The sequence below is a fragment of the Camellia sinensis genome, unplaced genomic scaffold (genome assembly GCF_055761805.1).
Source record: "Camellia sinensis isolate YWXY unplaced genomic scaffold, ASM5576180v1 Unanchor1, whole genome shotgun sequence".
Taxonomy (NCBI): Eukaryota; Viridiplantae; Streptophyta; class Magnoliopsida; order Ericales; family Theaceae; genus Camellia; species Camellia sinensis.
In genome coordinates this window covers 25,080,381-25,107,524 of record NW_028128987.1, presented here as the reverse complement: position 1 = coordinate 25,107,524, position 27,144 = coordinate 25,080,381, and the positions used below count along the sequence as shown (strand labels likewise).

The following is a 27,144-nucleotide window of genomic DNA, read 5'->3' as shown; positions in this document are numbered from 1 at the left end:
ATGATTGAAAACGACTAAAAATGTTAATATAAGATAGATAAACTTGCCAATGGAACACCAGCCTCATCAGAATTGTTGTCATCATCCTCCATTGCTCTACAAGGTGAAATAACTGATAAAGAGTAATACGTTGGACTTGAAAAGAGGTTTTTGGTTCAAGGTTTCTGATTCAAGAGGATTTATGATGGTGATGAAGACGATATATTTAGGGTTTAAGATGGTTATGAATAGTAACGAGTTTGGGGTTTATGTTGGTTGGTTTTGAAGAGTAACATGTTTAGGGTTTAGAAAGGTGAAATACATAGAGTTAGATGTGGAGGTGGGGGTGGGTGTACAATATTGTGTAGTGCTAATTCTTATTTGATAGGTGAGTGTTCCATTAAATGATCTTTTTTAATGTAGAGTTGGTTTGGGAAGTGAGTTGGCTTTTTGGCTTTTTTGGCTATTTTAGCCTGGGGCTAAAATGCCTGGTTTGGGAAGAACTTTAGGCTTTTTTGGCTTTTTTGTGAGAGAAAGAATGTAATGATTATGGGTTGGATGTGATATTTTGACTTATTGGGCTAAAAAGCCTATTTTGTTTTTTGTGGCTAAAATAGCCAAAAAAAGCCCCAACTTTTGCTTCCCAAATGAAGCCATAATTTGATTTTACGGTACAATTGTAATAAAAGAAAAATGGAGGATTTGGTGATAGACCCCTCACTATCTAATTTGTCTTTCAAAATGACAAAAATTATATAGATCCTTTCAAAACCCCCTAATATTTTAAAACTTGTTTCTTTTACTATACTGTCCTCATATATATATATATATATCAGCTCTCCTATAAAGTCATCCTCCCAGTATATTTCAGAGTAAAATTTTACTTTGAATCCTAGTAAATTTTACCCTGATTCAGATCTGAATCAGGGTAAAATTTACTAGGATTCAAAGTAAATTTTATATCGTTACGCACATATATTGCTTTAGAGGTAAAATTTTACTCTCATTTTATCAAACAAAAACAAAGCATATACCAGAGTAAAATTTTACTCTCATTCTATCAAACAAAATCAGAGCATCTACTAGAGTAAAAATTTACTATCATTCTGTTAAACAAAAACAGAGGACATACCAGAGAAAAAAATAGACAAATAGAGAGATAGAGAGAGCACATATATTGCCTTAGATTTGGTTCAAGCTAGAGTAAAATTTTACTATCTAAAAAACAGAGCATGATGAGGAGACAAAGAGAAAAAGAGGGAGAGAATATAAATCTGAGATGATAGATCTCAAATCTAAGGTCATCAATCTCAGATCTGAAGTCTTGGACGCTAACGATGATGATGGTGGCATCGAATGGCGCTGGTGGTTGAGATGCTAGTGGTGAAACGGTGGTGGTAGTGGTGATGATGAACAACATCGATGGTTGAGACGGTGTTGGTGGAGACGACGGAGGTGGTGGAAACGATAGTAGTCATGGTAGTCGTGGTAGTAGAGATGGTGATGGTGGTGGTGGTGTAGACGGTGGTGGTGGTGGTGGTGGAGAGAGATCTTAGAAAGACATAGAGAAAGAAAGAGTTGAGAGAGATATGACAAACTGATGGAGAGAAAGAGGAGAAAGCTAGAGAGTGCGTGTGTGAAGGGGTAAATTTGTCACACAAAATATAAAACTAAATTTTTTTATCCTTTATACATGACTTTATAATTATGAGGGCGTTTTGAAAGTATAATTTTTTTTTTGGTTCTTTTAACAAGAAAAGGAAGATAAGAGGAGTTTTTGGCCAAATTTCCCAAGAAAAATTAGAAATTTAAGCATGTGTTAATACTATAAAAAAAAATTGAATTTTAAACGTGTAAGGAGTTAAACTGGTGATATAAGTAGAATTTTCCTTATTTTCTTGCATCAATCTTAATGAATTTTTATATGTGTCGGGATACTTTGACGATATGTTTGGATTTTTTATTTTGATTTATGGGAGAAAATAAAAAAGCTAGAAATTGTGTGGGCTATTTTAATTTTGAACTTACGAAACCATGTGGACTATTCAACGAACACAAGGTTTTGTTGGTAAAGGTGTCAAAATCAAATGATCAAAAACGTTGCATATGTACCCATCAAATGTTGAGAATTCTAGAAATAATCAAATGTTGACAAAAAATTTAAAAAAATACTTTTTAATACTTATCAATTTGAAGATTTAACTAATATATGATATAAATATAAAGTAATACAATTTTAATACTTGATTAGTGCACTTGAGAATGCGTGACTAACTGGATACATATGAAAGCATGGAAAATATTTATTTATTTATTTTGCATGATATTTAGTGATTCAAGAAAATATAGGCTTGAATCTTATTTTCCAATTTTTTTCATGTCTAAAAAGTTAATCCTCCCCATTAGTACACATATATTGATCTATTCACTGTACTAATTGATTCATAGCCGAGTTAATACCCAATTCATTATAGATATGATAAATTCACAATTAATATGATTATTATAAAAGCATTTTTTCTATTTAATTCTTTGAAATTACAAGCTAACCCATTTTCATTTTTATTAATTGTCATTCCATTAAAACTCGTTCTTTTTGTATTGCGCGTATCATGTGAGGTGAAAATGAGTCCAACATTATGACAATTATCGGTATTTTATTTTATGGATTTTTAATGGTCCAGACAACTATATATGTGGCTCTGATTGTGTCATTGAAACCATACTAGTGATCCACAATGTTGCCCTTTTTGAGGGGTAATAATATTCACTAATGGTGACCAAAGACTAACAAGAAGGAAGGGATACATTTGAAATTGTGCTATGGATATAGAAGTCTTTGATGAAAGGTACAAATTGACTTTAAAGTCTTTTCCTTTGCCTAAAAACACTTTGGTCTTTGTTTTTTTATTCATTCATTTCCATCTACCCAAATCGAGCTTGATCTATCTATCAATGGCTTGTGCTCTACCTCATCATCTATTCTTCGTCTTCTTGTTACTCTTCCTCCTGCCATTTTCTATTGTTGCTCGGACTAATGGTACCGTGGACGTGGGTACATCTATCACTGCAAATAACAAGGACACCCTATGGTTTTTACCCTCTGGTGTTTTTGCATTTGGGTTTAAACCACTTGAGGAAAAGAGTCTCTTTTTGCTCTCCATATGGTATTACCAAATACCAGACCAAACCATTGTCTGGTATAGGTATGATGGTGTCCCTGTCTCAATTGGATCCAAACTAGGCCTAACTGTTGACAGAGGGCTAGTGCTCAGTGACCCTCAAGGCAATGAATTGTGGCAGTCTCAGTCTATTCTCGACAATGTTGCTTATAGTTTTATGAATGATACTGGCAACTTTGTACTTGTGCACAGCGATTCTGTCAATCTATGAGAGAGTTTCACAAATCCAACTGATACTATGTTGCCTACACAGATTATGGAGTCCCGTGGGGTAATATTTTCTTGCCTTTCAGAGACCAATTTCTCGCAGGGAAGGTTTCAATTCCATTTGCTGCCGGATGGGAATCTTGTCCTTAATACCAAAGATATCACTGCCAATTTTGCTTATGATGCTTACTGTATCAACGACACGTATGATCCCCTCCAATTCGTCCAATTCTGGTTACTGAGTGATCTTCGACGACACAGGATTCATGTACATATTGAGAAGGAATAACCATAGATTTGATATGACACCGTAGAGTGTTGTTCCCAGCTACTGAAAATTTTCACAGAGCAACTCTGAATTTTGATGGAGTTTTCACCCAATATTATCATCCGAAGACTTTTAATAGCGGTACAAAGTGGACTCCTATTTGGTCACAACCAGATAATATATGTGTTGATAGTTGTGGAACTGAAGGCAGTGGGGCTTGTGGGTTTAACAGCATTTGCAAACTCAATGATTATAAAAGGCCAGATTATAAATGCATGCGAGGGTATTCCTTACTTGATCCGAACAATATGTATGGAAGCTGCAAGCCAAATTTTGCACAAGGTTGCTTAGAAAATGACATCAATTCTGCGGAAGATATCCACGATTTTGAGACACTAATCGATACTTGTAGACGTCCCTGAACGCCCTGGGAGGGTTAGTCCCGTTCTGTTCATTTTGGGGTCACTACAGCTCAGGACTCTCAAATTTGTCACGGTTCTAAATCTGAACCAAAGAGTTCAAATCCGGCAAATCGTTTTGAGAAAGCAGATTTTTGAAAGAAGTGCCAAACATGGACTGCTTTGCCAGATACAGAGTCGCCACCTAAATATTTTATTTTGGGAAATTTAGGAAACCCTGACTCGTTGCCTAAGGCCACGTGTCCGTCATCACCAAAGTTGCCTCGGCTCGGGAACTTGGGTACGATTGGGGAAGGTCACTTCGTGAGCACCCCCGCTCGCCCGATCAAAGATCGGCCTCTACTAACCATGATATCTATTTTTGAAAACTTTGTGTGTCCTTATTCCGGTTATTAGCCTAGGTTACTCTGTGATGCACACAGCATATAAGTATAGACTGGGTCGCCCGAATTGGAACAAAACAATTCATGCATGTTTATTTGAAAGATGGTTTGCTACTCGCAAGTAGGCTTAAAATGCAGATTTTGCCACCCGCAGGTGGGCTTAGAAAAGATGGTTTTGCCACTATCTAGTGGGCTTAAAACAAACATTTGATGAATTGTCCCAATCCAAATTACCCAACCTTCACCCACAGGCATTCAGGCAGATATATCACATAAGCATTTAGCCTCATGGTAAGCATGCTATTCATGGCAGTCACTTACACGCATGCAAGGATGCTAAAGCATAAAACTCACCGAGTACTCCGAGCCAAAACAAAATCTCATTAGAAATCTATGCATGAATCCTAAGTGTACAGAAATGCCTAATGCAACACATGCAAAATGCAACTATAGCACGCTCGGCTATTCTAAACATGGCATATGAGATGCAACAGCTAACATGTATTCAATTTGGAACTGAAAGTACAATGCAGTTAGTATGATGCGCCGAGTCCGGTGCATGCAAAACAGATGAATGAATGCAAACATGCTATCATACTGTAAGCTAATTGAAATATGCCTTAATCTAACTATCAAAAGCGGATAAATAAAAGGGAAGAAAGACGTGGCGTTGGAAGACATACATCACACGCACGCACACTTATTACAATTATGCCCTCGCTCGGAGGGTCCGAATAAATATACAGTCTCGAATAAAAGAATATTACAGTCCAAATAATACAGTCCAAATAACATACAAATTCCTAATTAATTAATCAAATTAACTAAGAAAGCTGTAAAACTGGCGTGCAAGCCAGGGATTGCCTTACTTCTGATGAATGATGCATGTCTGGGCTGCCTTGCGCGGAAATCCACTAGGATGCCCCGATTAGCCTCTGTTTTGTGATTTTTCTTGGAAAGCGCGCCAAACTCCGAAAAGTTGCTGATTCTTCATTTGCTGCAACAGAGAGCAGGAAAAGGGCATAGCAATGTATTTTCACAGATATATGCATGCCTCGATCCTCGTGCCACCAATCACGCATATCGATGCATGATGGCAGAGGAGTCGAAATGTGCAACTTAATATAGAATGAATGCACGTGTAAACACAACAAGAACCTAACTCCATCATGGGTAATCCGGAGTGTCGGTGAGTGGGAATTGAGACACGTTCCGTCACTCGGAGTACGAAACACACCTCGTTTTTCGTGCCCGGGCTAACTCCTATCCAGAACACGATGCAATATGCATGATATGCATGAATGCAACTAAGATACAGCCTAGTATGCACAATGCCATGAAAATGAGATGTCTCGAAATGCGTGCACACGGGCACGCAAACCGAGAAAGTGACAGATTGCGATGCAAATGACATGGAAATATGATATGGGCTTACACTAACATGAGAGAGCCTCAGCCACACTCACATAAGAGGCCGATGGATGAAAATGAAGTGCCTCAAAATGCGTGCACACGGGCACGCAAACCGGGGCAATGGCATATGCAATGCAATATGGCTAAAATGGCATATAGAATGCAACATGGACTTATACTAACATGAGAGAGCCTCAGCCACACTCACATAAGAGGCCGATGGATGAAAATGAAGTGCCACGAAACGCGTGCACACAGGCACGCAAACCGAGGCAATGGCATATGCAATGCAATATGGCTAAAATGGCATATAGAATGCAACATGGACTTATACTAACATGAGAGAGCCTCAGCCACACTCACATAAGAGGCCGATGGATGAAAATGAAGTGCCTCGAAATGCGTGCACACAGGCACGCAAATCGAGGCAATGGCATATAGAATGCAACATGGACTTATACTAACATGAGAGAGCCTCAGCCACACTCATATAAGAGGCCGATGGATGAAAATGAAGTGCCTCGAAATGCGTGCACACGGGCACGCAAACTGAGGCAATGGCATATGCAATGCAATAGCATGGAAAATGATATGCAAACATGCTAATGGAATTTCAGCACTGAAATTTGGGGAAAACAGCCCCGAAATAAGGCGAAAACACACTCGATGCATGGAATAGTCCCGAAACATGGACTTTGGCACCCGAAATGGCCTATAGCTATACCAAATATGCACAATATGGACATGCAATGAAGAGAAAGTAGCAAGGAAACCCAAAAATAAGCATTTTTCCAGTTCAAAGCATGGCCAAACAGCAAACATAAATAGGGCAAAACTAGTATGCAAAAATGGCCCTAAATATGAGGTTATGAAGCAATTCACAGCTGCTGACCCCAAACAGGTTAGGGCCCTTCAACAACATTGAAGAGGGGCCCAAAATAAGCCACTTTACAGAACTTTAAAAATCCTAAAAACAAACATAGATATGGCTAAGCTCTTATGCAAGAAAATGGGCCAAAAGGTGGCCAAAGAAGCAAGTGGTATATGCAAAGCCCAAACTGAAAAATGCCCTTTTACAACATTTAAGAGGGACCAAAAATATGCACATTTACAGTTTATGGCAATCCCAAAATCAGTACACAAACATGCTAGAAATGCAATGCAAAATGAGGCTCAAAAGTGGCTATAACATGAGGTATACAAAGAATTCACCAAACGAGCAAAGACCCTTAATAAAACATGTTAAGAAGGTCAAAATAAGGCCACTTTCAGTTCTGATAATGGCCCAAAAATAGAAAAATGATAGGCTAGTGAAGCATGCAAGAATATTGACATACAAGGAGATATTGAAGCAAGTGCAATATGGGGGCCTCAAACAGTGTTGAGCCCTTAAGAAAAAGTGAAAAAGAGCTCAAAATAAGGCCACTTTCAGTTAGGGCCGGAGCTCAAAACAGTAGGGAAAATTGCTAGAGGAATGGTGCAAAAATGAGCTAGAAAAGAGGGAAAGTGGACTTCCCCTTGAAGACCAATGCTTTTGTTGCTTCTTGGACCAACTTTGATGACTCTAAGCTGCTGGAATTCCTCCCCTTGCTGCTAGAATGGAGGGGTGGTGGTAGAGCTTGATGATGATGAAAAAATGGAGCCAAAACTTGAAGGAAATGGAGAGATATGTATCTATATTCTCAAAGAAATTCTTGTAACCCTTTTTCTTGAGTTGGGAGGCCAACTATATAGGCAAGAGAGGGAGAGAAGAGTCTAGGCAAAAGTGGAGGACAATGAGGCTTCTTTTCCCTCCAAAAGGGTCCCCCAGATGTAGATATTTTTGGGGGAAAACCAAGGCACAGCTGGAATGCACTCAACCTGAAGAAGCAGGCCGGCCTGACATTTTTGCTGCAGGTGGCCGGCCGGCCACCTCCCCTAGCCGGCCGGCCAAGGGTCAAAAGGGCCAAGTTGTGTTAGTGGCCAGCCACCACATATTGGTGTCCTCCCATGCCTCCTCATCACAACCCTGTGGTTCAAAATTACAAACTGTAAAACAGGAGAGAGAATAGGCCATTTTCAAGAGGGGTTCAAAAGGGTCAAATGGAATTTCTGGCCGGCCATATGATATTAGGATCCTCCCATGTGTGTACAACACAAATATGTGGTTTGGGGTTGAAGAAAGGGGCCCCAAGGTGTTCAACATTGGCTCGGAAGTGAGAAAAACGGGTGCCGGAGGGCGAAACTGGAATATAACTGGTTGCCAAGATAATTGCTGGCCTTCCACCCTCCTGTGACCTTCTTGGTGATAAAACAGAGGTACCTGCCAAAAATGAACGAAAACCGATGCAAAACGAATGCTCGGGGGCCAAAACACACAGCTCGGGGTCCCGAAAATGGGCTGCTAAGCACCGAAAGTGGCGTTCGGCTACGAAGTGGGTTTCTCAGACCCTAGTGTCCCTTGAAAGGGAGAAAATAAGATGTATGCCAAAAATCAGTGTGAATGGAGATGGTTGAGCGGTCCCGAACCGAGGCACACGGCCTGACAGCTCCGAAAACCGGGAACCGGGCTCCGAAATGGGAAAAATGGCCTATAGCCACAAAATGTAGCCCACGGCCACTGAGAGATGGTCTACAGGACCTCTCCCTTCCCTCAGGAAAAGAAACAGAGAAAACTGAGTCTGGTTCGCAAACTGAGGCAAGGCACAGAAGAGGGTTCGGAAATCCGGAGGCAGGGCTCATGGCCGCGACTCTGAGACTTCTGAACGAGCGCGATATGCAACATCACCAAGCGCTCAATTGGTGACGTCTGAGTCTTAAGGTCGGTCAAAAATGGGGTGTCTACAGGTGCCCCTCTTTGACAGAACTCGGAAGTCACAAGTGACGGGAGTGAATGTCAAAGCCCAGAGACGACCCATTTTTGACAAGGCCGAAGACTTAGACAAACGTACAAGATAAACAGAGATGTGCCCGCAGGCGAACCCGCAGGCAAGGGGGCAAAATGCAAAGCCAACGCAAGAAGCTGAACATAACTTATGATCATGTAAAGAAAGCTGTAATGAAGCATACAATGCAACAGTTTTAAGCAAGTGAATACAAATCTAACTACATTTCATGCAGAAGGATGTAAGAAAATCGTGCAATTCTCACTACGTCTCACACGGAGAAGGCTAAAATTGACTATTGAGAAAACCCGGAGTCTTACACACAACATCTCTCTGCGTATCACACATAGGAGAGGAAGAAGGTAAACCTCTCAGCGTATCACACGCAAGAGAGGAAAGGTAAACTTCTCAACATATCACACGCAAGAGAAAACCTCTCAGCATATCACATGCAAGGGAGGAAAGATAAATTTCTCAGCGTATCACACGCAAGAGAAAACCTCTCAGCATATCACATGCAAGGGAGGAAAGATAAATTTCTCAGCGTATCACACGCAAGAGAAAACCTCTCAGCATATCACATGTAAGAGAGAAAAGGGAAACTTCTTAGCGTATCACACGCAAGAGAAAACCTCTCAGCATATCACATGCAAGGGAGGAAAGATAAATTTCTCAGCGTATCACACGCAAGAGAAAACCTCTCAGCATATCACATGCAAGAGAGAAAAGGGAAACTTCTCAGCGTATTACACGCAAGAGAAAACCTCTCAGCATATCACATACAAGGGAGGAAAGATAAATTTCTCAGCGTATCACACGCAAGAGAAAACCTCTCAGCATATCACATGCAAGAGAGAAAAGGGAAACCTCTCAGCGTATCACACGCAAGAGAAAACCTCTCAGCATATCACATGCAAGGGAGGAAAGATAAATTTCTTAGCGTATCACACGCAAGAGAAAACCTCTCAGCATATCACATACAAGAGAGAAAAGGTAAATTTCTCAGCGTATCACACGCAAGAGAAAGCCTCTCAGCATATCACATGCAAGAGAGAAAAGGTATGAATGAACACCGGAACTCGTTCGAATGTTCGAAACTGAAGATGTCCTAACGCGCCGCATGAGAGAGGAGAAAAGACGACAATTGCAAGTGAAAATGTGCATAACGATGCAGGTGAAGTGTACATAACAATGCAAGTAATGAGCATAACAATGCTAGATAGATGTGCATAACAATGCAAGCAATGAGCATAACAATGCTAGATAAATGTGCATAACAATGCAACGAATGAGCATAACAATGCTAGATAGATGTGCATAATAATGCAACGAATGAGCATAACAATGCCAGATAGATGTGCATAATAATGCAACGAATGAGCATAACAATGCCAGTGGAACGCGCGTGACAACACCCGTTTGAAACAAAAATACTGAATAAGGGAATACAAGCCTTAAGTAGACCAAATTCCAAACGCAACCTCCGATTTACCTCTCGGAGGGGTCACGATACATTCCAAAAAGGATACACCTCGTGGATGCCGACTGACGATGAGCTACACATCGAAGACATGAGTTGAAAATTCCGCAGAAACATTTTGAGCTGAAAAGAGTGGGTTCCTCTTGCACTTTCTTGATTTGTATTTCCAAACCGCAGTTACTACCTTTCCTTCCTGGCTATGTTCACAACTTTCCCTATTCTCCAACGGGGTGACAGACTAGGTTGATTCAGTATCCAGAATCGAGGCGCATTCACATGCTATCTCAATCTATGGGGCTGCCATACAGATTTCAAGCCGAGGATAGACCCCTGGGTATTTAAACCAGACTTTAGTCTCGGAAATTCCGAACCTTTGCGTTCTAGGCAATAGCCGTCCGAACTCTAGTTTCCACCGTCGCAGTTGGTCTCCTAGGAACTCATTGCAAACACAGCCAAGATGCATCTGGCAGGGGCTGGTTTTCTGAGGGAGCACTTCGATTACCATTCTGGCATTGAAGTAGGCTTGAGTTTGGGAGTAGAGGCACACTCATACTTCAGAGCATTGACAAGGCCTGAAGAGGTACATACGGAATGTAGTCCTGGAACTTACTGAAGTTGAAACACACTCAGATACCCGACATTTTCCTCTTTTGCTTTTGCTTTGCAGTCCGGAACCATATATAGCTTCAGATAGGTCCTGGTTCTACTGTTCTCACATGGCCTGGGTTGAATCCTGCGATTTTACGAAAGAACAAATTTTGTTTTGTACAAATGTGGAGAATGGCATAGCACTCGGAGCACGAAACGATTTTATTTTTGAAATTCAGAGATGAGCTTTCGACCAAGTATTGAGCCTATGACTGAACACAGCAAAACGACTCAACAAGGAAATAAAAGGCACACAACCTAGACACATCGAGTAACACTCGAAACGACTCAAAACAAGAATCGAGATAAAACAAAAAGACACGACACTCAGACGTGCACAGGGGAGCCTGTTTCACCGGGTAATGTTTCCCACCCTCTTTTATTTGTGGTTCTCACATCATTCGGCCCTCAAGCTCTGTTTTTCTAAAAAAGCCCTCTTCTCACTTTTCCTCTCATCGCACATCTCTCTATTCTTCAATCTCTCATTTTTCATCCCTCCCCTGGGTGGTTGATGGATAAACAGCAAATTGTGGGCTCGTGTCCCTAGCATTCTGCTAGATTCTCTTTCTTTCGCTCACAGTTAGTGAATTCTTCCCACGGAAAGGTTGCGCTACAACTGGGTGTGTAGCAAATCTGCAGCTAACATCAGTTGATGATGCTTTGTTGGGGAGTTTGGATGTGATAAGATCTGTCCAGATGATGGAGTGGAATATCTTGCCCCATTCTAGTTCGTGCTTCGTACTTTGCTTGATACCTCATTGCTCGGAGGATGTAAGAGCTTTCTGCCCTTTGTTGTGCCCTTTTCTGGCAAGTAGAGTGCCCTTCTTGGCAAGTATGTTGACAATGGGAAAGACAGGAAGCCTGACTCAACTGTGCCCCTAGTTCATCATTTTGGCCATTTTTTGTTTTAGTTTTCTCCTAAAAAATTTTGACCAAAATGAGAGTTAGATTAACATGCTTGTTCAATTTTCTGATTTAAAATCATGCAAGTTAGGCTGTGAGCACTGAAAATTTTCCTCTTTTGGGTCCAAGAAATGGTCCAGTTTTGAAAATTGAATACTTTTCGAAAAGGTTAGTCAACCTTAGTAAAAATTCTCAAAAACTATTTTTGCAAACGACCACTGCTCAATGAGCACGGAACCTACTCTTGAGATGCACAACTTCGGATTCGAAGGAAGATTGCCCCTTGCTTGAGGGGAACTGCATGGCAACGGAAAGTTGCCCCTTGTTTGAACGGCACCGCGGCGCATTGAATGGCAACGAAAAGTTGCCCCTTGTTTGAACGGCGCCACGGCGCATTGAATGGCAACGGAAAGTTGCCCCCTTGTTTGGATGGCACCGCAGATCATTGAATGGCAACGGAAAGTTGCCCCCTTGTTTGGATGGCACCGCAGCGCATTGAATGGCAACGGAAAGTTGCCCTTTGTTTGAATGACACCGCGGTGCATTGAATGGCAACGGAAAGTTGCCCCTTGTCTGAATGGCACCGTAGTGTATTGTAATCAGCCCTCAGAGCGATGATTGCAACCGAACTCCCGGATACAGAAAAGACAAAGATGACCAGAACCATCGCATGGACATAATCGAATTGTTTTACGGCTGGACTTCAGAATGAAGTTGCCTACGTATCCCAAAGATGGGAATCAAGCCTCACGTAGTTCAGGGTTACGGTACACTCGGGTATTAACCTCTCCTTTTTAGGCCCTAACTTTTGCCAAGGCACCCGTTGCGGGTTTTCGACCTTGCAAGCTTTGTTCTTCTTTTCTTTTCAATTCTTTTCATTTCTTTTCTTTGCATTTTCTTTTTTTGTTCTTTTCTTTGCATTTTTCTTCTTTTTTGTTCTTTTTGTACTTTTTGCTTTTTTTTTTTTCTTGCTCTAACTTTTGCCTGGGTCGCCCTTCCGGGTTTTCGGCCCAGCGAGACTCTCAAGGGTAAAAGTGTAGCTTTGTCCATGTCAAATGGTTTTGAGATCCTGAAGTCATCTGAATCCAGGAGAATGGCTGATGTTTTGCTTTGTAAGCTTCTTCTGATGAGATCTGATCTTCTTGACCTGACTTTGGTGCCTCTTGCTCGAGGGCTGCTTCAAATCTAGCCACACAGGCCTCACATTGTAGTTGATCGTTGAACGTTCTGAATGGGCCCAAGGTTTGAAAGCAAGGACTCAAGTCTCGAGGCTGAGAGTGATCCTACGCTACACAATCTCAAGAGCGATTCCACACAGGTCTTCGCGGGAACGCGCAAAATATTTTGTTTTTGAAAGTTTTTAAGAAAGTGACAAATCACTCGTGCTGAAGATAGTGTGAAACCAGTCTGGATCAAGCCAGGGTCCTTCTCAGTACTCACGCTAACAAGCATGATTTCATTCATTAAGGGCTTAGCATGCCTCTCTTTCTCTCAATTGATCAAAGTTTTGCAAATCCCGAGGAATTCCTTCCTCTTCGTTTTCACTGCAGCGTTCAAAAAGTTTTGGAAAACTTAGGTCGATGCAATGATTCTGGGGCACAAGAGAGCAGGTGGAATGCACTGTCATTTCATTTAGATTCCGTCACAACTAGCACATGGCAGAAGCGAATGCGAGAGCGTGAAAATCACTGCTGTTTCATTCAAAATCTGTTGGCACAACTGGCTCCCTGACAGAAACAGACTCAAAACAAAACGAAAAGACAAACACAAAACAAAATGGTGACGCCCGAGGCAACACCCCCTGGAATCACCCGACTCCTATACAACAGGACTGACTCGATACAACAAGACAGACCCAAAACAACAACAAAAAAGACTGACTCAAAACAAAAAGACAGACTCAAAACAAAACAACAAGACTGACCCAATACCCAAGTCAGAAAGCACAAAAGCTAGCATTCACAAATGCTTAAAACAGTGCATGCCATCCACCATATCTGGAGTAAACTGAGCGCTGCCCGCAGGTGGTTCATCCCCCCAATCACTGTAGACGTCCCCCGAACGCCCCGGGAGGGTTAGCTCCCATTCTGTTCATTTGGGGTCACTACAGCTCGGACTCTTGAATGTCGCGGTTCCTAATCTGAACCAAAGAGTCCAAATCCGGCAAATCATTTTGAGAAACTGATTTTTGAAAAAGTAGTGCCAAACATGGACTGCTTTGCCAGATACAGAGTCGCCACCTAAATATTTTATTTTGGGAAATTTAGGAAACCCTGACTCGGTGCCAAAAGGCCACGTGTCCGTCATCACCAAAGTTGCCTCGGCTCGGGAACTTGGGTACGATTGGGGAAGGTCACTTCGTGAGCACCCCAGCTCGCCCGGTCATAGACCGGCCTCTACTAACCATGATATCAATTTTTGAAAAACATTGTGAGTTCTTATTCCGGTTATTAGCCTAGGTTACTATGTGATGCTCACAGCATACAAGTATAGACTGGATCGCCTGAATTGGAACAAAACATTTCATGCTTGTTTTTGAAAATGGTTTGCTACCCGCAGGTAGGCTTGAAACATTTGATGATTCATTCCAATTCAGATAACCCAACCTTCACCTACAGGCATTCAGGCAGATATATCAGATAAGCACATAGCCTCATGGTAAGCATGCTATCATGGCATTCACTCACACGCATGCAAGGATGCTAAAGCATAAAGCTTACCGAGTACTCCAAGCCAAAAACAGAAACTACATTAGAAATCATGCATGAATCCTAAGTATACAAAAATGTCTAATGCAACACATGCAAAATGCAATTATAGCAGGCTCGGCTATTCTAAGATGGCATATGGAATGCTACAGCTAACATGTATTCATCTTTTAAATCGAAAATACAATGCAGTTAGTATGATGCGCCGAGCCCGGTGCATGCAATACAGATGAATGATGCAAACATGCTGTCATACTGTATGCTAATTTAAACATGCCCTAATCTAACCATCAAAAGCGGATAAATAAAAGGGAGAAAGACGTGGGGTTGGAAGACATACAACACACACACGCACACTTATTACAGTTGTGCCCTCACACAGAGGGTCCGAATAAGTATACAGTCCCAAATAAAAGAATATTACAGTCCAAATATTACAGTCCGAATATGTACAAATTCCTAATTAATTTACAAATTAATCTAGGAAAGCTGTAAAACTGGCATGCAAGCCAGGGACTGCTTCGCTTCTGATGGATGATGCATGTCCGGATTGTCTTGCGCGGAAATCCACCGGAATGCCCCAATTAGCCTCTGTTTACACCTGTTCTTGAAATGCGTGCCAAGTCCCAAAAGGTTGCTGATTCTTCGTTTTGCTGCAACAGAGAGCAGGAAAGGGGCATGGCAATGTATTTTCACAGATATATGCATGTCTCGATCCTCGTGCCACCAATCACGCATACCGAGGCATGATGGCCGAGGAGTCGAAATGCACAACTCAATATAGGATGAATGCACATGAAACTACAGCTAAAACCTAACTCCATCATGGATAATCCGAAGTGTCGGTGACTGGGGGAATTGAGACACATTCCGTCACTCGGAGTACAAAATGTACCTCGTTTCCCGTGCCCGGGCTAACTCTTATTCCGAACACGATGCAATATGCATGATGTGCATGAAATGCAACTAAGATGCAATCCTAACATACTCAATGCTATGGAATGATATGCCTCGAAATACGTGCATGCAGGCACGCAAATCGAGAAAATGGCAGAATGCAATCTAAGATACAACCTAGTACGCATAATGCTATAAAAATGATATGCCTCGAAATGCGTGCACACGGGCACGCAAATCGAGAAAATGGCAGAATGCAATGAAAATGAAATACCTCGGAGTGCGTGCACACGGGCACGCAAACCGAGAAAATGATATGTGTCTCGAAATGCATGCACGCGGGCACGCAAACCGAGGTGATGATATGTGTCTCGAAATGCGTGCACGCGGGCATGCAAACCGAGGCGATGATATGTGTCTCGAAATACGTGCACGGGGCACGCAAACCGAGGCGATGATATGTACCTCGAAATGCGTGCACGCGGGCACGCAAACCGAGGCGATGATAAAATGTTATTGAAATGACATGGAAATGACAGATGGGCCTATACCAACATGAGAGAGCCTCAGCCGCACTCACATGAGATGCCGATGGCAGAAAATGAGGTGCCTCGAAATGCGTGCACACGGGCACGCAAACCGAGGCAATGCATACGCAATGCAAATGACATGGAAAATGACAAATGGACTTATACTAACATGAGAGAGCCTCAGCCGCACTCACATGAGATGCCGATGACAGAAAATGAGGTGCCTCGAAATGCGTGCACACGGGCACGCAAACCAAGGCGGTGCATACGCAATGCAAATGACATGAAAAATGACAAATGGACTTATACTAACATGAGAGAGCCTCAGCCGCACTCATATGAGATGCCGATGGCAGAAAATGAGGTGCCTCGAAATGCGTGCACACGGGCACACAAACCGAGGCAATGCATACGCAATGCAAATGACATGGAAAATGAAGTATGGACTTATACTAACATGAGAGAGCCTCAGCCGCACTCACATAAGATGCCGATGGCAGAAAATGAAGTGCCTCGAAATGCGTGCACACGGGCACGCAAACCGAGGCAATGCATACGCAATGCAAATGACATGGAAAATGAAGTATGGACTTATACTAACATGAGAGAGCCTCAGCCGCACTCACATAAGATGCCAATGGCAGAAAAATGAGGTGCCTCGAAATGCGTGCACACGGGCACGCAAACCGAGGCGATGGCAGAATGCGATGTAATGACATGAAATGGATGGCAATCATTCTAACAGAATTTCAGCAACAAAATATGGCGGAAAACAGTCCCGAAATGAAGCGAAATGACACCAAATGCATGAAATTGTCCCGAAATATGAATTTAGGCACCCGAAATGGCCTATAGCTAGGCCAAACATGCACAATATGGACATGCAATGCAAAGACAGAAGCTAGACAGTCCCAAAATAAACACTTTTCCAGTTTATAGCATGGCCAAACAGTAAGTATAGATATGGCAAAAATGGCATGCAAGAATACGGTATTTTCAAGGGGTAATGAAGCAAGTGATATAAACAAAACCCAAACTGAAAAATTTCCTTCTACAAAACTGAATATGGACCAAAAATATGAATATTTACAGTATATGGCAGCCTCAAAATCAGTATACAAATATGCTAAAAATGTGATGCAAAACAAAGCTCAAAAGGTGCTATAACATGAAGTATACAAAATAATCACCAAACAGAAAAAAAGTGTTAATGAAACATGAAGTATAGATCAAAATAAGACTATCTCTAGGCCTGTAAAATGGCCGAAAACAAAAGCATGGTAGGCTAACTAAACATGCAAGAAAACGAACCAAAAGGTAGCCAAAGAGGCAAGTGGTATATGCAATGCTCAAACTGAAAAATTACCTTCTACAACATTGAAGAGGGACCAAAAATAAGCATATTTCCAGAACTGTAAAACAGCCAAAACAGAATACAAACATGCTAGAAATGCAATGCAAAATTAGGCTCAAAAGTGGCTATAACATGAGGTATGCAAAAATAATCACCAAATAGCCAAAGACCCTTAATAAAACATGAAGTATAGGTCAAAATAAGACTATCTCTAGGCCTGTAAAATGGCCGAAAACAAAAGCATGGTAGGCTAACTAAACATGCAAGAAAACGGTATTTACAAAGGGTATTGAAGCAAGTAGCATATGGAGGGCTCAAACAGGGTTGAGCCCTTAATGAAAAGTGACAATGAGCTCAAAAGAGGGACCTTTTTAGTTAGGGCCGGAGCTTGAAACAAAAAGCATGGATGGCTTAGAGATGGTGCAAGAATGAGCTAGAAAAGAGGGAAATTGGACTTACCTTTGAAGACCAACACTTTTGTTGCTTCTTGGACCAGATTTGGTGACTCTAAGCTGCTGGAATTCTTCCCCTTGCTGCTGGAATGGAAGGGTGGTGGTAGAGCTTGAAGATGATGAAGAAATGGAACCCAAAACTTGAAGGAAATGGGGTGCTATGTATGTATCTCCTCCAAGAAAGCCTTGTAACCCCTTTCTTGAGTTGGGAGGTCAACAAAATTTAAGAGAGAGAGAGAAGAGCCTCTTCAAAAGTCTAGTGAAAAATGAGCCTCTTTCTTCTTTCAAAAGGGGCCCCGGATGTAGATATTTTTTGGGGGAAAACCAAGGCACAGCTGGAATGCACTCAACCTGAAGAAGCAGGCCGGCCAGTTACTTTTTCTGCAGATGGCCGGCCAGCCACTTAACATAGCCGGCCGGCCAGAAAAAATGGCCGGTCACCCCCTAGGATGAAGCCCCAGAAGTTAGCTTTCCAATGGCGCAAACCTTGCATTAAAATTCCTCCTGTAGAAAAAGTTATGCCCTTTTCCGTGAAGCCGCGCAGATTTAGTCCAAGCGGACTTCAACCAACCACATCTCTTCCCCCCGGACTTGGACTTGGGAGATTCTTGAGTGCAAAATGAAGCACCGGAAGTAATCTTTCCAATGGTGGTGGCCTCATATCTTAATTCCTCTTGTGCAAAGAGTTACGCCCGTTTCGGTGAAGCCGCGCAGCTTTTTCTCCTTCCCGGATTCATGCTGAAACACTTTTGACCAAAAAGAAGTTGGCTTTTTGGCAAAATTACTAGCCTCCCACCAACCTTTGGTGTCCTCTCATGTGTGTAGATCACATATATGTGGTTTGGGGTTGGCAACAGTGACTCCAGGGTGTTCAACATTGCATTTGAAGAGGAGGGGCAAAAATGGAAAGAAAAATTAATGGCCGGCCATAAACTTTTAGGGTCCTCCCAAGTGTGTACATCACAGATATGTGGTTCAAAGTTCAAGAAAGTGGGCCCAAGGTGTTCAACATTGGCCCGGAAGAGGAGGGGCAAAAATGGAAATAACAATTAATGGCCAGCCATGACTTTTTTGGGTCCTCCAAGGTGTGTAGATCACAGTTATGTGGTTGAAAGTTGGCAACACTAGCTCCAAGGTATTCAACATTAGCCCGGAAGTTGGAAAAACGGGCGCCGGGAGGCTCCGGAGGAGAGATAACTGGTTGCTGCAACAATTACTAGCCTCCCACCCTCCAGTGACCTTCCTGGTGATAAAACAGAGGTACCTGCCAAAAATGAACGAAAACCGATGCAAAACGAATGTTCGGGGGCCAAAACACGCAGTTCGGGGCCCCGGAAACTGCCCATTAAACACCGAAAGTGGCGTTCGGCCACGAAGTGGGTTTCTCAGACCCCAGTGTCCCTCAAAAGGGAGAAAATAAGAAGTATGCCAAAAATCAGAGCAATAGGAGATGGTTAAGCGGTCCCGAACCGAGGCACACGGCCTGACGGCTCCGAAAACCGGGAACCGGACTCCGAAATGGGAAAAATGGCCTACGGACATTGAGAGATGGTCTACAGGACCTCTCCCTCCCCTCAGGAAAAGAAACAGAGAAAACCGAGTCTGGTTCGCAAACCGAGACAAGGCACAGAAAAGGGTTCGGGAGTCCGGAGGCAGGGCTCACGGCCGCAACTCCGAAACTTCTGAACGAGCACATCATGCAACATCACCAAGCGCTCAATTGGTGACGTCTGAGTCTTAAGGTCGGTCAAAAATGGGGTGTCTACAGTTGCCCCTCTTTGACAGAACTCGGAAGTCACAAGTGACGGGAGTGAATGTCAAAGCCCAGAGACGACCCATTTTTGACAAGGCCGAAGACTTAGACAAACATACAGGATAAACAGAGATGCGCCCGCAGGCATGCCCGCAGGCAGGGGGCAAAATGCAAAATGATACGCAAGAAGATTTTGAAGATTGGACTTATACGCTACGTGAGGCCGGTTTTGAAAGTTGGACTTATACGCTACGCGAAGCCGGTTTTGAAAGTTGGACTTATACGCTACGCGAAGCCGGTTTGAAAATTGAGGATTCATGCAATGCACTGTAATGTAGTGGCTAAAATGCAATATAATGGCTAAGAGGTAAAGGTACCTTACAGGGGCAATTGGCAATGACTTACCTCATGCTGCTGGGGATCTTTCGCTTCTTCTTGGTTGAACTGCAGGTACCACTTTTCTCCCTGACTATGGTCGCAGCTTTCCCTATTCTCCAACGGGGTGACAAACTAGGTTGGTTCAGTATCCAGAATTGAGGTGCATACACGCTATCTCAACCTATGGGGCTTCCATACAGATTTCAAGCCGAGGACACGCCTCTGGGTATTTAAACCAGACTTTAGTCACGGAAATCCAAAACCTTTGTGTTCTAGGCATGAGCCATTCGAACTCTAGTTTCCACCGTCGCAGTTGGTCTCCTAGGAACTCACTGCAAACACAGGCAGGTGGCTATACCGGGCCACCGGAAGTCGTTCGGGCACGACAAACACCGAAGGAATTACACCTTTAGAGGATTTAAGGTCTCCTAGACCAGGAGTGCATAAGATAGTGCGAATAAAGATGCAGGATTTAAGGTCTCCGCAGACCGGAGGATTTAAGGTCTCCTAGACCGGGGAGTGCACAAGACAGCGCGATGCAGAGTGAATGCACAAAACAGTGCTAAACAGATGCACAAAATAGTGCGATGCTAAAAGGTGTACAAAACAGTACGAGCAAGGTGAATGCACAAAACAGTGCGATACCAATAAGGTGCGCAAGATAGCGCGATACAATGCACTAACAAGTACAGGTGAGATGCGCAAGATAGCGCGATGGAATGCATGCAAAATGCAAGTAAAGTGCACAAAACAGTGCAATGCGCAAGAAAGTGTGAGTGATTTGAAATGCACAGGACAGTGCGATTGATGTGCGAAATGTAAACTACATGAAACAGTGCAATGCGCAAAATAGCACGAATGATAAACTGCACAAAACAGTGCGATGCGCAAAATAGCGCGAGTGATTTTGAAATGCACTAAACAGTGCGATACGCTAAACAGCGCGATTGATTTTGAAATGCACTACACAGTGCGATAAGCTAAACAGCGCGATTGAAATGCACTAACAGTGCGATACGCTAAACAGCGCGATTGAAATGCACTAAACAGTGCGATGCCCAAAATGGCGCGATTGATTTTGAAATGCACTAGACAGTGCGATACGCTAAACAGCGCGATTGATTTTGAAATGCACTAGACAGTGCGATACGCTAAACAGCGCGATTGAAATGCACTAACAGTGCGATACGCTAAACAGCGCGATTGAAATGCACTAAACAGTGCGATGCCCAAAATGGCGCGATTGATTTTGAAATGCACTAGACAGTGCGATACGCTAAACAGCGCGATTGAAATGCACTAACAGTGCGATACGCTAAACAGCGCGATTGAAATGCACTAAACAGTGCGATACGCTAAACAGCGCGATTGAAATGCAATGCACAAAATAGTGCGAGTGAGATACAACCACAAGATGTACAAGACAGTGCTAGTGAGATACAAAGTGTAAGTGCACAAGATAGTGCGAGTGAATGCATGTTCTATGCGAATGAGGTGCATTTTCTATGCAAGTATGGAAGAGTGCATTTTCTATGCAAAAGATATGAGCATTTTCTATGCAAGAAACAAGGAAAGCATATTCTATGCGAAATCGAAAGCAAGCATATTCTACGCATGAATCAAAAGCAAGCATATTCTATGCATGAATCAAAAGCAAGCATATTCTATGCACGAATCATAACGATGTGTGGCACGCATGCAACAATAGTGTATATGAAAATCCATATTCTATGTAGTAGAGGAGTATCAAATATGTACTCTGGTGCCTCTGATTTACCTCTTAGAGGACTTTGCAACACACTCAGCTCAACAAGGGGCACACCCTGTTCATATTGGCGAGAGATAACATCTGCTGCTGCTGCTTTAATTGCCGTTCTGACTTGAAGCATGCTTAAGCTTGGAGTAGAGGCACACTCATTCTTCAGGGCACCAGCAAGGCCTGAAGAGGTACATATGGAATGCGATCTCAGAATTTTCTGAAGGTGAAACACACTCAGATGCTCAAAATTTCCTTTTTTTTGCTTTGTAGTCCGGAACCCATATAGCTTCAAATAGGTCCTTGTTTTACTGTTCCCACATGACTCAGGTCTAACCCTGCGGTTTTATGAAAGGACGAATCTTGTTTTGCACAGATGTGGGGAACGGCACGGCACTCGGAGCGCGAAACGATTTTATTTTGAAATTGATAAATGAGCTCTCGACTGGGTATCGAGCCTACGACTGAACACAGCAAGACAACTCAACACGGAAATAAAAGGCACACAACCTAGACACATCGGGTAACACTCGAAACGACTCAAAACAAGAATCGAGATAAAACAAAAAGACACGACACTCAAATGTGCACAGGGAGCCTGTTTCACCGGGTAGTGTTTCCCACCCTTTCTTATTTGTGGTTCTCACATCACTCGGCCCTCAAGCTCTGTTTTTTCTGAAAAAGCCCCTTTCTCACTTTTTCTCTCATCGTACATCTCTCTATTCTTCAATCTCTCATTTTTCATCCCTCCCCTAGGTGGTTGATGGATAAACAGCAAATTGCGGGCTCACACCCAACATAATCAGCTCGCGGCTATTTCCTTCGGTGACATCTGTCGATGCGCCGGATGAGGGAATGGAGCATCTCGATCCATTCCAATTCGTGCTTCGCACTCGGCTTGATACCTCGCTGCTTGGAGGATGAGAGAGCTTTCAGCCCTTTGTTGTTAACTTCGGTTATCCCCCCCTTTTTTTTTTGGCGGGTAGAGTGGCATTTCTGGCAAGTATGTTGGCAATGGGGAAAAGACAGGAAGCCTGACTCAACTGTGCCCGTAGTTCATCATTTTGACCATTTTTTAGTTTTAGTTTTCTCCTAAAAAAAAATTTTGACCAAAATGAGAGTTAGATTAACATACTTGTTCAATTTTCTGATTTAAAATCATGCAAGTTAGGCAGTGAGCACTGAGAGTTTTCTTTTTTGGGTCCAAGAAATGGTCCAGTTTTGAAAATGGAATACTTTTCGAGAAGATTAGTCAACCTCAGTAAAAATTCTCAAAAACTATTTTCGCAAACGACCACTGCTCAACGAGCATGGGACCTACTCTTGAGATGCGCAACCTCGGATCCATGGCAATGGAAAATTGCCCCTTGTCTGAAGGACACTGCATGGCAACGGAATGTTGCCCCTTGTTTGAAATGACACCGCGGCGTTCTGAATGGCAACGGAAAGTTGCCCCTTCTTTGGATAGCACCGCAGCGCATTGAATGGCAACGGAAAATTGCCCCTTGTTTGAATGACACCGCGGTGCATTGAATGGCAACGGAAAGTTGCCCCTTGTCTGAATGGCACCGTAGTGTATTGTAGTCAGTCCTCAGAGCGACGAACGCAACCAGACTCTCAGATATAGAGAAGGCAAAGATTATCAGATCCATTACCTGGGCATGATTGAGTTTGAAGTGTTTTACGGCTGGACTTCAGAATGAAGTTGCCTACGTATCCCAAAGATGGGAATCAAGCCTCACGTAGTTCGGGGTTAAGGTACACTCGGGTATTAACCTCTCCTTTTTAGGCTCTAACTTTTGCCAAGGCGCCCGTTGCGGGTTTTCGACCTTGCGAGCTTTGTTCTTCTTTTCTTTTCAATTCTTTTCATTTCTTTTTCCTTTTTTGATTTTTTCGTTCTTTTCTTTGCATCTTTCTTTTTTGTTCTCTTTTTTTCTTTTTGCATTTTTTGCTTCTTTTCTTCTTTTTTGTATTTTTCTCTTGCTCTAACTTTTGCCTGGGTCGCCCTTCCGGGTTTTCGGCCCAGCGAGACTCTCAAAGGGTAAAAGTATAACAAGTCCATGCCAAATGGTTTTGAGATCCTGGAGTCATCTGAATCCAGGAGAATGGCTGCTGCTTTGCTTTGTAAGCTTCTTCTGATGAGATCTGATCTTCTTGACCTGACTTTGGTGCCTCTTGTTCGAGGGCTGCTTCAAATCTAGCCACACAGGCCTCACATCGTAGTTGACTGTCGAACCTTCTGATTTCAAGTTCAAGGTTTGGAAGCGAAGGGGTTGAGTCTCGAGGCTGAGAGCGATCCTGGGCTACACAATCTCAAGAGCGATTCCACACAGGTCTTCGCAAGACCGCGCAAAACATTTTGTTTTTTGAAAGTTTTTAAGAAAGCGACAAATCGCTCGCGCTGAAGGTAGTGTGAAACCAGTCTGGATCAAGCCAGGGTCCTTCTCAGTACTCACGCTAACAAGCATGATTTCATTCATTAAGGGCTTAGCACGCCTCTCTTTCTCTCAAATGATCAAAGTTTTGCAAATCCTGAGGAATTCCTTCCTCTTCGTTTTCACCGCAGTGTTCAAAAAGTTTTGAAAAACTTAGGTTAAATGCAATGATTTTGGGGTGCAGAAGAGAGCAGGTAGAATGTACTGCCATTTCATTCAGATTCCGTCACAACTAGCACACGGCAGAAGCGAACATAGAAGTGCAAAAATTACTGCTGTTTCATTCAAATCTGTTGGTACAACTGGCTCCCTGGCAGGAACAGACTCAAAACAAAACGAAAAGACAAACGCAAAACAAAATGGTGACGCCCGAGGTAACACCCCCCGGAATCACCCGACTCCTGTACAACAGGACTGACTCGATACAACAAGACAGATCCAAAATAAAAAGAGACTGACTCAAAACAAAAAGACAGACTCAAAACAAAACAACAAGACTGACCCAATACCCGAGTTGGAAATCAGCATTCGCCAATGCTCAAAACAGTGCATGCCATCCACCATATATGGAGTAAACTGAGCGCTGCCCGCAGGTGGTTCATCCCTCCAATCACATCACATTATCCCCTACAAATTCACTGATCAAGTGCCGATAGACTTTGCAGGACCTGGTGCGGGGATGACTCCATTGTCAAATAGATCCTGTACTTCATGGCGAAGACGGAAGCAGTCGTCAGTAGTATGGCCAGTTTGTTGATGGTACGCGCAGTACTGGGTAGCATCATGTGTAGCCGGAAGAGGGTTCGGGAGAGGCCGAGGCTCAAGGGGTTTGAGATGGCCTTGTCCAACAAGGATTTGGAAAGCCTTGGACAAAGGCATATAGAGGGCATAGAAGACCCTCCGACCTCGGGGTTGGTACTTCAAGGCTTGTGGATTTTTGCTGGGCGCACCAGCAAAGGGATTGGCAGATGTTGGCCTGGTTGGCCGATCTCTTCCGAGTGGAGGATTAGAGGTAACAGGATCGTCTCTGGTATGACGGCCCTTCTCCCGATGTTCCCTTTGATTCAGACTGCCCCCAACTTGAGTAGCGAAAGTGTCATCCACAGCTTTTGCAACAACTGCGAGGACTTGCTCTTTGTTCAGTCCTTTGACTTTCAAAGCCTCAACAGCCAACAGAAGATGTTCATTGGGATCCATGTCCGCCCCTATCTTGTTCCTTCCACTCACCTCCACTTTGCCAAGGGATTGGCTTTCCTCAAATGTAGCCCGTCCCAACATCAGGGAGCCTTTTGACATGAAGTTCCCGGTATGTGGTGTGGTTGATGATGGAGCCAATGTCCCGAAGGCCAGATCTGTCACGGTTTTTTTGAAGATCTTTAATCATTCCCATCAACTCAGAAATAGTGGGTTCACGAGTTTGAGATGGTTGAGGTTCAGGTGCATCCATCATGCATAGGTCCATGCTTTCTGGGATAAACACCTCAGGCTTGGGTAGATGGGCCGGGGTGATGTATATGCTGGGGTCAAAGGTGGATGGCAGTATGTGGATGTAATTGAGGTAGGCAGGAGATGTTTGGTCATTGGGGTCCGAAGGTGGAGCTATCGTCCGGTTGTCGATGAGATTTTGGATCTCATGACGAAGGCGGTAGCAACGGTCGGTGCCATGACCGCGCTGCTGATGGTACACACAGTACTTGGCGGGGTTATGTCTGGTTGGGAGTGGGTTGGGAAGAGGTTGAGGATCGAGGGGTTTGAGATGCCCTTTTTCCATCAAGGCTTTTAGTGTGCTAGTCAGGCTCCTATAGAGGGGGGCGAAAGTTCTACCCTGAGTTCGGGCTGGGCCAGCTGTTTGTAGGCTCGATTTGGCAAAAGGGTCGGCTGTAGCGACCGTATTGATTTCGGTGGGTTTGGGAATAGCGCTACTACCAGCATTGGTACTCCTTGAAATCACCTTCCTTGTCAGTTCCCTTGTCCTGGGAATGATCCCACTGTTGAACGCATTCTCGACTTGAATCCCCAGTTCATGCAAACTTTTGAAAGTGAATAGTGGAGCAACTATCAACTTTTGCAACATATCATGCTCGAGGTTTCGGACCATCATCTGCACTTGATCCTTCTCAGAAGGGCGATGATCTGTCATTTGTGCTGCCTTTGCTCTCCACCTTGCAATGAATTCCACAAAAGGCTCTGTTGGGTTTTGGCGAGTTGCTTCAAGCTCTTGGATGGTCATTTCAACTTGGGTATTGTAGGAATATTGATCGACAAAGGCCTCGGCCAGTTCTTCCCAGTTTTGCTTCACTGTATCCTCCAATTTGGTATACCAAGTGGCTGCCACACCCGACAGGGTTCTTCCATACAAAGAGAGTTTCTGTGGCTTAGTCAGACCCATCGGCTTCAGGACATCTAAGAAAAGTCGGATATGTACCATTGGATCTCTAGACCCGTCGAAACGGTCGATATATGGCATTTTGAATCTGTCTGGGAGCCGGATGGAAGCCTCGGTGTGCCCATCCTCAATGCCAGGAATGGAGTTAAGGCCCTGTGCCCTTTTGAATTGATTCTCAAGGTTTGCAATTTTCACTGCAGTCGGATTGAACTCATCAACATGAAAGGGTTGAGTTTTCTCATTAGGCTGCACCAGAGGTCTGAGCACCTGAGCTTGAGTCGACCCTTCTCGAGGATTCAGACACTGCAAGTCTTCAACTGGCGAAATTGGGTCAAAGTTCGGCTGGGGTCCCAAAGCTGGATGTGAGGCAGATGCCCCAGATGGGCGCTGCGTTTCAATACTGGTCTCAGCCTGCATGGCAGTTCCCTGACTTAGCGCTGCTGTCACGGCCGCAAACTCTTCCGAACCTTGTGCCATCACGGTCTGCTGAGTCTGAACAAAGGTGATGTGACTGGCGACTGACGGATTAGATGAACATATGAGTCCTGACCGGCTTTTCTTTACCTTGACTCAGCGAAAGAACACTGATTACCCTTGAACTGAATCTCTGACCTGACAAAGTCTATCAGCACAAGTTCGATGAACCTCGGGGGATATCGGAGCCTTCTGAAGCGACAGTTCCAAGACTACCTAGCAAAAGAGAAAACAGACAGCACCTCAGCCTGATTTCACCTGAACAGATACGAGCA

The 27,144-nt window shown here is 43.4% G+C and overlaps 1 pseudogene; it reads left to right on the top strand.

The window, feature by feature from the left end:
* Positions 1-2,934: 2,934 nt before the first annotated feature.
* The window catches only part of LOC145814150 (G-type lectin S-receptor-like serine/threonine-protein kinase LECRK3), a 38,846-nt pseudogene continuing 14,636 nt past the window's right edge, over positions 2,935-27,144 (top strand).